Source organism: Montipora foliosa, chromosome 8, assembly GCF_036669935.1.
Source record: "Montipora foliosa isolate CH-2021 chromosome 8, ASM3666993v2, whole genome shotgun sequence".
In the NCBI taxonomy this organism is placed as follows: domain Eukaryota; kingdom Metazoa; phylum Cnidaria; class Anthozoa; order Scleractinia; family Acroporidae; genus Montipora; species Montipora foliosa.
The window spans coordinates 17,606,169-17,618,668 of record NC_090876.1 but is presented as its reverse complement, the minus strand read 5'-3'; the positions used below and the strand labels follow the sequence as shown (position 1 = coordinate 17,618,668).

The window sequence follows — 12,500 nt, the reverse complement described above, 5'->3', positions numbered from 1 at the left end:
TCACCGGTGGCGCGTGTGTGACAGCTTGCCAAATTTTTTATAGTATAGATAGAGTTAATTAAGCCCAAATAATTAAAATAATATTTTGGGGGTGGAAGCCCAGTAATTGGATCTCAGTTTTTCATTACTGGTTTCTTCCATTTTTTTCGAGGTTATTAGAATTTTAATCGATATTCATTTTTCCGTATTCGTCCGTCTTTAACGAAAACAATAAAATTCTTTATTCCGCATGTTCAAACCGCTAAATATTCCTTATTCATTTTCTTTTTTAAGCCGTCTTTCATTCTTCCCCTTCCACCCCCAATAAAGTTAAGTAAACAGAAAGTAATAACTAAGTTTGACAGTTTACAATTTATTGGCATATCAATAGATGGAAAGCACCTGTACTGAGAAAAGTAAGGAAAAGAATGAAAAAGTAACAACAGTAAGTTTAAGGAATTTCGCGCGAAAATCTTCCCACATCGAGATTTGTTCATTTCTCGCCTGAAGCTAGGTCATAAATTACTTATTCCAAAAATGAAAAAAAAAAAAATTGGTGGGTCGCCGACTTTGTTTCGGAGAAAAAGGCAAGGGAAAAATTCCCTAATATCGCTAGATAAGTCATCATAACTAGATGTAGCCTCATCTACTCATCTGTCGAAAATCATAACAATAATATGTTTAGAGTGAAGGTTTCTGTGCATAGAAATATAGGAGTGGGTTTTTACGAAATTGCATGCGGCTGGGGATGTAGTAAACTGTAGAGTTACTCCTCAGCGCGCGTTTTCGCAAGTGCTACCCGTTGTAACCACTTCCCGAATTCAGGACACAAGGAAAGAAAAAAATTAAAAGAAAAACTTCTTACATTGTGATTTGTTTCATTTCATCACATTTCGTAGATTGTAAGAAGACCAAGTGATTCATGTCTTAAAAAGTAGGGGTCGCCAATGACCTAAACGATTAAAATAGATGTGATGTTGCGAAGTTGGAAAATTTAAACAGACTTATAATGTGAAGTGCTAACTTTCTACCCCATATGAACCATGTGAGCGTTAGCCCTATTGATGGAAATGCCCCGCACAAGGATAGAGAAAAACTGTGTCCAGGGTGGGAATTGAACCCACGACCTTCGGGTTAGATCACCGCCGCTCTACCAACTGAGCTACAAGGTCAGACGGGAGCAGGCTGTGGGAACTGAAGATGTTAAAGTCACGGCAATGAACATGTACAAGAACAAGGAAGGATTACGTTTTTGCAAACGTTGGCCGTGTAGCACTTATATTGGAAAATTTAGTTTGTCACGATTTTGCCTGACCTGCCGGGGAAGGAGTGGACCCAAGACAGGATCGATCGCTGAAAGTTTTTGTAAAAAAAAAAAACTTTGTCGAGCTTAGCAACGAAGTTTCAAGGAGGCGTTATCTTTAGTTGGTTAGTGTTTTGTATCATGTCTCTCCAATGCCGTCTTTCTCATCTTCTGGAGTGTGGTGTTTGTGAAATATAATCTCTGACTGTTTCCTCACAGGTGCGCACTATTCAAGGGGATTAGGAAGAGAAGATGATTCTGCTCTATGGTCACGAAAGTAAAGGAAAAGAACTTCAAAAACATGCATTCATTTTGAACTAAGAAGTTCGTAACGCAGTAAAACATTCTAAAAAACCAACACCATTAAATTTTAATACGCAACGTCGCTGACTATTAAACTAAACCTTCCTCGAGTTTCCAAAACTTTCAACCACTACTCGATTAGCGACCTTTTCCAGCCTCCCGGTCCTTTCTCTTTAACGTTTCATGATTGTGATAGATTTTTTGTCTTCTCCTTTAATGGACCTCAAATTCCAACGAATATCTGACAAATCCAGGTAAATACATGCGGAATTCCAAACCGCCCGAAATGTAATTTTTTAATCTCAAATCTGATCGATCTCAAATCATACACAAAATTCAAAAACGTGACAGTCCGCGTGACAGAGTTCAAAGTCCTAGAGTCACGAGACTAAGCGAAAAAGTCTATGACAATGATGAATTGGAAATAAATGTGTCATTCTTTAGCCGACCTGGAAATTTCCCCCTTCGTTTTTGTCACCATAAGATCTTAACTAATGCTTGAAGTAATGCGTCACGTATTACAGTCGCGTTACCTGCGCAGTAAAAGTTGCGCACAAACAATTAGCGCGAACGTCCTTAAAACAAAGTTAGTTTTTCCAAAACATCGAACTCACGCGTATTGTGTAAAAGAACACTGGAGTTCGTAGAGTAACGCATACTAAACCATAAAACCATGCAGAAGTCGCACAGAAACACCACCCTATTTTCCAGGGGTGTGTTCTTCTATTATCGAAACAAATAAGGAAATAAAATCGTAAAGAAATCTTGGTTGAACGGCGAAAGCCAAAAAGCAATTTCCCAAAAGCCATTTTACAAAGAACGGGATGAAAGATGTCAAGTGGTCAACTAAAGGTGTCTCCGGTGTTAATGTTGAGGTTTCATCTCACGTAGAAACTTCTAGAAACACTTAATTACTTTTAGTATACACTAAAACAGTGGATAGCGTTGAACGCGGGCGCTGATTGGCTCGTCAAACTCCGAATATCCTGTGCTATTTACCTTTGAGCAACTCGAGAAAAAATGGCGTCCCGATTTGCATCCGTGACAAGTGAAGAAAACATCCAAATTAATTTTTTGTGCTGTATATTATCTCATTGTTTTAGTATATACTAAAACAACTATTCACCTCAGTTTCGGTGGCTAGCGTGGGATATTTACCCCGCTTCGCGGCTCGGTAAATATCCACCGCTAGCCACCTCCACTTCGGTGAATAGTTGTTAAATATTCAAAACTGAATGACATAGAATATATGAAACATTTCGTATATTTGAACCGTGGGAATTGATATGTCATAGAGAGATTATCACTGACATTTATCGTTGTTATTGAAATACGTCAGACTGAGATATAGATCACAGTTATCGTTGTTACAAAGAACAGAACGAAATATTTCAAGTAGATACCTAAATGCCTGTGGTGTTAAGTTGGAGGTTTCATGATCTCGTGCAGAAAGTTCGGATTATTGTCCGCAGCTATGCACGAGGCCCTATGTAAATGCAAAGATAACTTTTAACATAAAACGCCCTCAATAATTCTCGAAACAGGCAAGCCCAAATAGTAAAATAAGATAAACACAAACATTTAATCTACAAAGAATCATTGTATGGACCAGCTTCGACTTGAAGTGTCAATTAGCTTCAACTTCGGTTTCAACTCCAAATAACCAGCTGTCACAAATTCAGTTCTTTTATAGTATAGATAGAGTTAATTGAGCCCAAATAATTAAAATAATATTTTGGGGGTGGAGGCGGAATAATTGGATCGCAGTTTTTCATTATTTCTTCCATTTTTCCACGAGTTTATTAAAATTTTAATCGATATTCATTTTTCCGTATTCGTCCGTCTTTAACGAAAACAATAAAATTCTTTATTCCGCATGTTCAAACCGCTAAATATTCCTTATTCATTTTCTTTTTTAAGCCGTCTTTCATTCTTCCGCTTCCACCCCCAATAAAGTTAAGTAAACACAAAGTAATAACTAAGTTTGACAGTTAACAATTTATTGGCATATCAATAAATGGAAAGCACCTGTGCTGAGAAAAGTAAGGAAAAGAATGAAAAAGTAACAACAGTAAGTTTAAGGAATTTCGCGCGAAAATCTTCCCACATCGAAATTTGTTTCATTTCCAGCCTGAAACTAGGTCATAAATTACTTATTCCAAAAATGAAAAAAAAAAATGGGGGGTCACCGACTTTGTTTCGGAGAAAAAGGCAAGGGAAAAATTCCCTAATATCGCTAGATAAGTCATCATAACTAGATGTAGCCTCATCTACTCATCTGTCGAAAATCACAAAAATAATATGTTAGAGTAAAGGTTTCTGTGCATAGAAATATAGGAGTGGGCTTTTTAGATTATTGCATGCCACTGGGGATGTCGTAAACAGTAGAGTTAATCGTCAACGAACGTTTTCGCAAGCGCTACCCTTTGTAACCACTTCCGGAATTCAGGACACAAGGAAAAAGAAAATTGTTAAAAGATAACTTCTTACATTGTGATTTTTTCATTTCATCACATTTCGCAGATTATAAGAAGAGCAGGTGATTCATGTCTTAAAAAGTAGGGGCCACCGATGACCTAAACGATTAAAATCAATGTGATGTTGCAAAGCTCTTGGAAAATTTAGTTTGTTACGATTTTGCGTGACCTGCCGGGGAAGGACTTGAACCCAAGACAGGATCGATTTCGCAAAAAAAAAGCAAAAGAAACTTTCTCGAGCTTAGCAACGAGGTTTCAAAGAGGCGTTATCTTTATTTGGTTAGTGTGTTGTATCATATCTCTCCAATGCCGTCTTTCTCATCTTCTGGAGTGTGGTGTTTGTGAAATATAATCTCAGGCTGTTTCCTCACAGGTCCGCACTATTCAAGGGGATTAGAAAGAGAAGATGATTCTGCTCTATGGTCATGAAAGTAAAGGAAAAGAACTTCAAAAACATGCATTCATTTTAAACTAAGAAGTTCGTAACGCAGTAAAACATTTTAAAAAGCCAACACCATTAAATTTTAATACGCAACGTCGCTGACTATTAAACTAAACCTTCCTCGAGTTTCCAAAACTTTCAACCACTACTCGATTAGCGACCTTTTCCAGCCTCCCGGTCCTTTCTCTTTAACGTTTCATGATTGTGACAGATTTTTTGTCTTCTCCTTTAATGGACCTCAAATTCCAACGAATATCTGACAAATCCAGCTAAATACATGCGGAATTCCAAACCGCCCGTAATGTAATTTTTTAATCTCAGATCTGATCGATCTCAAATCATACACAAAATCACGTGTTCAAGTTCAAAAACGTGACAGTCCGCGTGACAGAGTTCAAAGTCCTCGAGTCACGAAACTAAGCAAAAATTCTATGACAATGATGAATTGGAAATAAATGTGTCATTCTTTAGCCGACCTGGAAATTTCCCCGATGTTTTTGTCACCAGAAGATCTTAACTAATGCTTGAAGTAATGCGTGACATATTAGAGCCGCGTTACCTGCGCAGTAAAAGTTGCGCACAAACAATTAGCGCGAACGCCCTTAAAACAAAGTTAGTTTTCGAAACATCGAAACATTCGAACATCGAACTCGCGAATATTGTGTAAAAGAACACTTGAGTTCATCGAGGAAGAGCACGAGGCCCTACGTAAATGCAGAGATAACCTTAAACATAAAACGCCCTATATAATTCTAGAAACAGACAAGCCCAAATAGTACAATAAGATAATCCTGTTAAAATTACAGCCGTTCAAAAATTACAGCAGTACTTTCCATATTATTGCAAAACACGTCCACGTTTACAATGTTGGAGATAGAAAGTGTGCAATTTCTATTTTTGTATTACTGTTAACTAGATAAGTTGAGTTGCAGTACTTTCGAATAAAAAAAATTACAACTACTGTTGGGTATTTTAAAACTCTGATACAAATCTGCAAACTATGTATTATATTGACTATTTCGTTGCCACTTAGCGATAGCTATTACTAGTTAAGTGAATAATTAGTTTATGGCACTATTGCACGGATGTGTGCTAAAGTACGTGTTGATAAAAACATTTTCTGGCAAATCTGAGTTGTTTTATTTCACATTTCCCTGATAAAAGGAAATTGTGTGTAAGTTACAAGATTTTATCATATATCTCTCGGATAGTATGCGCGTTGTGATTGGCTGATCTAGCGGACCTTATTGTACAGTACGGCCGCTGTACGGAACGCTAAATTTGAAAAATTGATAAAGCATTCTCCCCAGGCGACCCAAACACATAATTTCAATGCGCAGTCAACGTAACAGTTTGTAGAGTTTATATGGGAAACATGGAATACAGAAAAAAAAATCGGCTAATCCTAGTTTACGGAGAGGAAAATACAAGAAATAAACTTGCTTTTACTTCATCTTGTGTCCTTGTGTCGATTTGAGGCGTTCCGGGCAAGTTAGAACGCCTCAAATCGACACAAGGACACAAGATGAAGTAAAAGTAAGTTTATTTCTTGCATTTTTCTAGCTGTAAACTAGGATTAGCTGATTTTTTTTCTGTATTTCATGTTTCCCATATAAACCCTACAAACTGTTACGTTGACTGCGCATTCAAATTATGTTTGGGTCGCCCGTGCATTCTCTAGCGAGTTTTTTTTATGTCATTTTAATATGTTACACAATCTTGTAAAACTGTTTAAGTCGTGCAAGCAACTATTTCAAGAAACCAAGAAGATTTGTTCGTTTCAGAATTTTGGAGCGCAATCGTTGTGGCGGTTGAACCTCCTGCTTGATTTCAACTAGTTTCCTTTCCCGCACTTATGATTACCTCAGAGATAATTTATGCGCGGGCCATAACTTACATAACTTACAGTACGGACCCACGAACAGGGTTAGTAAGAGGTATCTCTGTGCATGTGCAAAGTACAAAGTTAAGTGCCGTAAAGACATATGTCCGAGCTGCATTCGCATTGGTACTTATCTTTGGTCTGCCGCGCGACTGGTGCAGCTCGATTGCGAGCAACTCCTTTGTGGGGTGAAGACAGTTCGACTTTTCCGTTATTTTTATTTGTCACACAGTCCCGAATAAGACGTGACAGTCCTCAAAGTCTCTACCTAAGAAGCGAAAAAAAGGTTGGACCGTGTTCCTTGTTCTGTACTTTCAAGAGCTTCAGAGATATGTTTATGGTGTTTTCGCAGCCAATTTGACCAGCGCTGGCGGGTTTATCGTAGCAACTAGGTTTGTTCCCCGTCCGCATAAGTTTCTTAAAAGCGCGAAAAGGGTCTTACGAAAACCTTCCTTCAGAAGTATATACAAACATGGATTGATAGCGCTGTTTGCATGACCTATCCAAAAAATACTAAGCTGACAACAGGTGGTAGTTTGTGCTTTTGATCGGGCCGCACAAAGATGTAAAAATGATTGATATAAGTTGGAAACCAGCACAGCGCAAAAACAACGCATATAACAACCAACAGTCGCACGACCTTGCGCCTGGACTTCTCAACCACGGCACGGTTGCTATCGGTCATGTTGCCTGGAATTTTACGGCGAACCAATGTACGGCATATCAAAGTGTATATAATGATGGTTATGAAGAGTGGCAAGGCGTACATTATGACGAAAAGAGATATGTGAAAGATTTTGAATATGCGGTATCTTCTAGGCATACCAAGGTCGCAATAGTAACCATTCGTGACCGGATCAAATGCCACATCAGAAAAAAACACGTAAGGGAACATTAATGCAAACGATAGAACCCATATCATCGTTGAAAGAATCTTTGGTCGTTGGAAAATTGCTTCTCGAAGAGGAAAGAATACGCCATAAAATCTCTCAAAGGAAATGAATAATATTGTTAACACTGAAGCTACTATAGAAATAGGAATAGCGTAGAAAAGCATTTTCCAAGTAACGATTCCCAATTTTCCTCCAAACCAAAGGTCTCCGCTGTAAATAAATTTGACTGTGTATGGCATAGCTGTTATAGTCAATGAGAGATCTGCAATAGCCATATTTGCTATAAAGAAGTTTGTTACACGTCTAGAAGATTTTTTCAACGCTACAAACAAGCCAAAGGAATTTCCAAAAAAGGCTATCAAGAAGGTAAGTGCATATGCTGATGTCAAAGCAATCTGGGCGTTCGATGATAAATAACTAGGAACTTGTCGTGTGGACTTGGAGTCGCTTGTTCCTAAAAGACAAATAATAATAATAGTAATAATGATGATGATGATGATGATGATGATGATAACAAGTCAGACCAGTCAACGCAAATTGTTAGAGCATTGGAAATAATGAGGTTACGTTCGACCCAGATAATCCGATACCGATAGATTTCTTCATGATATAATGTCTTACATTTGTTTGTTTTTTTTAACGCTATGGATGGAAATTAGCTGCCAGATGGGGAATATGGTGACATATAATGTGTTAAAAGGACTGAGGTATAACGGGAGGTGGAACAAAGGAATCCATGGTTTTGCCTCCGAATAGTCTTAGGGAAAAACGAAATCAAAGCGAGGTGATCCTGTTGAAGGCGAACCGGCACTTCGTGTATTAAACTATTGGACTAAATAAGCCATCAACAACAATGAGCCACCTCGGTAAACACCGAGAACAACAAACCCGTTTTGATTTGCTTCCCTTTTGTTTCTGTGCCGTTGTTGGTGCCGTTCATTTTATTTTTACCTTCAAGGAATCTGGACTTATCTGTTGAGACAATAAGGACGAACTTGAGTAAATTCCTCATAGCGGTGAGATCAAGTTAAAGGAAAACATGTAACTAACGTGATAAAAAAAAAAAAAAAAAGATGTATGTAAGTGCATATGTCCTTCTACGGGAATGTTTCTTTCAGTTCGCCCAGAAAGGTGTCGAAGCGAGATAAACTAAGAATAAAGCCAGGATCCAAACCAGGATTCGAGCCAGGATCCGAGCTAGGGTCCGAGCCAGGATTCGAGACCTAACCGAGACCTAACCTAACCCTAACTAGACCTAAGTAGACTAGAAGCAACCTAAATAGACCTAACCTAACCGATTCGAGACCTAACCTAACCGAGAGATTCGAGAATAAATAGCGGAGAAAGCTCATCTTAGCTCGAATCCTGGCTGGAATCCTGGGTATGATCCTAGCTCGAAGCCTGGCTCGGATCCTAGCTCAAATCCTGGGTCGAAGTTTAGGTATCCTCTGTCGAAGCTGTCGCTGTTTTGCCTATCTCGCTACTTTACTATGTTAGAATCCAGGTTGGTCCTCAGCTCGGTTTAACCAATTGCAAATGTAAGCAAAAGCGGCAAGCGAGATTTGTAAATTCTATTGAAGATCTGGATTCGATTTGGATTCCTTTCCAACGTGTACAAAGTAGTCGGATTTTTCGCAATGTTTAGAGGCCGGTGAGGGAGAAACGTGAGCAACCAATATTCAGCTGGAGCCTCGGATTCTTCACAAGTGTGTAAGGTGAAGTGTTGCGAGATCTCCACTCGCTTGACGGATGTACACCGGTAAATAAACATCACCATGATGCATGGTCAACAGCTACAGTTTCTTCAACAGATTCTTACGTGGGTCTTGGTCTGCGATGGCTTATGACTTGTTTGAGCCAGTTTTTCAACTTCAACTGTCAATTAGCTTCAACTTTCAACTCCAACTAACCAGCTTTCACAAATTCAGGTCTTTTTATAGTATAGATAGAGTTAATTAAACCCAAACAGTTAAATTAAAGTAAACACAAAGTAATAACTAAGTTTCACAGTTTACATTTTATTAGCATATTATTGGGAGGAAAACACTTTACTTTGAAAACCTGTGCTGAGAAAACTAAGGAACAGGATAAAAAAGTAGCAGTAGCAAGTTTAAGACAAAGTTAGTCTTTCCAAATTGCGAATATTGTGTTAAAGAACGCTTAAATTCATAGACCCATAAACCATACAGAAGTCGCACATCCTGGAGGAAAGGAAGGAAGTTCAGTTAATTGTCTAGTCGTTCTGGCGCTGGAGCACGAATTGGGGAAAACCGGATTACCCGGAGATAACTAAGGGTAGATAACTAAATGTCTGCTGTGTTACGTTAGAGGAGAGCACGTAACTTTACAAACCTGTGCTGAGAAAACTACTCGGAGAATGAAAAAGTAACAACAGCAAGTTTAAAACAAAGTTAGTCCAAGTTTTCAAATTGCGAATATTGTGTCAAAGAACATTTAAATTCATAGATCATACACCATAAAGCCGTACAGAAGTCGCACAGCCTGGAGACACCACCCTATTTTCTAAAAGAGAAGGATATAAATTCTTAAAAAAAAACTCGCTTGAACGGTAAAGGCAAAAAGCTATCTCCCAAAAGCCATTTTGCACAGGATGGGACGAATATCTTTTAAAAGTCGTTAATTAAAAAGTGTCTCCGGTATTAAGTTTGAGCTTTTATTTCATGCAGAAACTTCTAAAAACACATAATTACTTATATTCAAAACTGAATGACATTTAGACAGAGTGAAATTTGTCAAATGAACCAATGTGATAGACATGCACGGTCTACCTTTTGTGGTTACAGATAATTATGAAACCCCGCAATTCACAGTTTTGCTTTAACAAACATTCACTTCAGTAATCTTATTTTCTTGTATGATATTAAATGTAATATCTGGCGGTTTACCCTTCGAGCAGTCTCTTTCGATCTTCCTAGATATTAAAGTCAGGAAGAGGAAAGTAGAATCTGCCAGCCGGCTCAAGATTTCGTGTTGAGCATGCGTTAAGAATTCAAACGTATTCGGGAGTCAGTCACTCGTGACTAGTAACCACAAAACCAAAACAAACAGTAGGGATATTTTCGAAACGAATCATTTCCCTCGAAACTCAAGATGGTCCAAGTTTTTAAATTGCCATTTCAATTTTTACTAAGAAAATTAATAGGTTTCTCAATTCTGGCAAAGTAGTTTCTGTAACCGACATACGGAAGAAATACTCATGGCAATTTTAATAGACAGTTACAAATTGTCACGCTGTTGTAAATTTAAAAAATATTGACGACGCGTGGCGATTGATCATGCGCACAACTAAAAAAAACAGGTTTGACAAGCCGAAACTGTACTGACTCATCCATTTCTTTGGATGAGCGGCAAATCATAGAAAGTCGAGGCGGCTGGCAGAGTCTACTTTCCTCTTTGCGACTTATTTAGACTGCTCGCAGGGTACTGGCGGTTGAATGATTGAATGAATTATTCAGAAATTAGTATTCTGTCGGCGCGATAGAAAGGCTCCTAGGGTATCATGGGAGCTGTTAGGAGTGTCAAGGATTTTTAGCGGGAGACTTAACTTTGCTCGTTTTCGGTCGGTTAGTCTCTTTGTTCACTTGTTTTTCTGTTTCGTTCGATCAGTTTTGCATATGCCGTTTAGTTGCCATTTCATCGGGATCTTTCTTGTGCTGCTGCATTAGATGAAGTTGCCACATATGCTTTTGGCCAGTTCTAAAGGGTGGTTTGTAGTGGTTTTTTGTATCTGGCGTAGTACGTCTTCTCATAAGATTATAAACCTTCACGTGTTATTTATGTAGACCTAGGCTGTAACCAGGATTTATTTGCATTGTATGACTGTCTGACCCGCCCTCAATAAACAAACTTTCATGTTGAAACTCGGGCTTGTGTAGTCAGAATAGGAGGTTAAGTCATAGTCATAATTTATATTTATTTACCCACGAGGAGCTTAGGAGTGGTTACTCGTTGAAACGCTGTCGTGAAGCCAAAATGTACCACAGAGAACAGACCACATAGCACCAGAAACTCCATGATGGTTGTGAGACGGGCCCTACGGTTTATCGTCCCTATCCGAAAAAACTAGAGGGTCTCTGAACCAAAAGGTATTTGACCAGAATTATAAAGGCAGCGCTTTCTCGTCAGTTATTTAAAGATCCTGAGGGTTGATCCAGCCGGATTCGAACTCACGACCTCCTGCACGGCAGCTCGGTGTTCAACCAACTGAGCCAATGTTGCGTGTTTGCCAGCAATGGCTGGTTTTGAATGAAACTCCAGTTGTGCATCAGTATTGTAACATTGCTGGGTTGTACGTTGTGACACACTGATGGTAAGATTTTGTCGCTAGTTTTTTAACTTTTTTCAAGTGCCGACTGCCTTCCAAAAGGAAAAAAAAAGCCTCAGATGATGTTCTGTCGATAAGATGCTTAAGGCCTAATCTCGCTCTTCAAGGCGGCTTTTTAATGGAGATAGTGCTTTCTCAAATGTTGTTTTTTGAACAGTTTGTTCGAAGAAACGTACCGGCCTCTCTTTTGATAAAAACCTTTTAACACCTGACGGGTGACAAGAAGTAAAATGCGCGGAAGAAAGTGAAAGAAAATCCAAACTGGGCTCTACCCCTCGTCAAAGGAACCCAAGGGTGAACGAAGTGCATGCATCACAAGGGGAAGGGGGATCCATCCAACAAGGGGCAACCGCTAAGAAGCTTAACTCCCCGGGAAAAGAGAGTCCTAGAGAAGAGGAGTTCATGGCGGCACTATATTTGGTCCGTTCAGAACTTACCACTTTAAAAGAATCAGTTGAGAGAAATCTAACCAATGAGGAACGTTTCACCAGGCCCCTACCTGTAAATCAGAATCTGGAAGGGTATCAGGGCCCAAGGGGCTGTATCGGCTGTCAAAAGGAAGGAAAGGGGCAGCTGTGCGACCACTGCCACATTTGTGATAGTAGTGACCATTGGGCCCGTGGATGTCGGAAACGGAGACCAGGGCCGGGAAACAGGCGGGGGCTACAGCCGAGGGACAGGAAGTAGCCCCGCCCCAGGACAGATTTATAAAGTCCCACCAGTGTGCTAATTGTCCGAGGATTGCAGCAGGATCCCCACAAAGTTTCAAACAATATTTAGGTTGTAAAGCAGTTCGTTATTGTGGTCGAAGTTGTGGTATACCAGTACCCCAAAACCCTGGCCGACCCTGATGTGTGAGAGTTTGATTTCCCATTA

At 39.3% G+C, this 12,500-nt stretch overlaps 1 pseudogene; it reads right to left on the bottom strand.

Annotated features, from left to right (window-relative positions):
* The window catches only part of LOC137968327 (uncharacterized), an 11,492-nt pseudogene extending 2,803 nt beyond the window's left edge, over positions 1-8,689 (bottom strand).
* Positions 8,690-12,500: the final 3,811 nt, after the last annotated feature.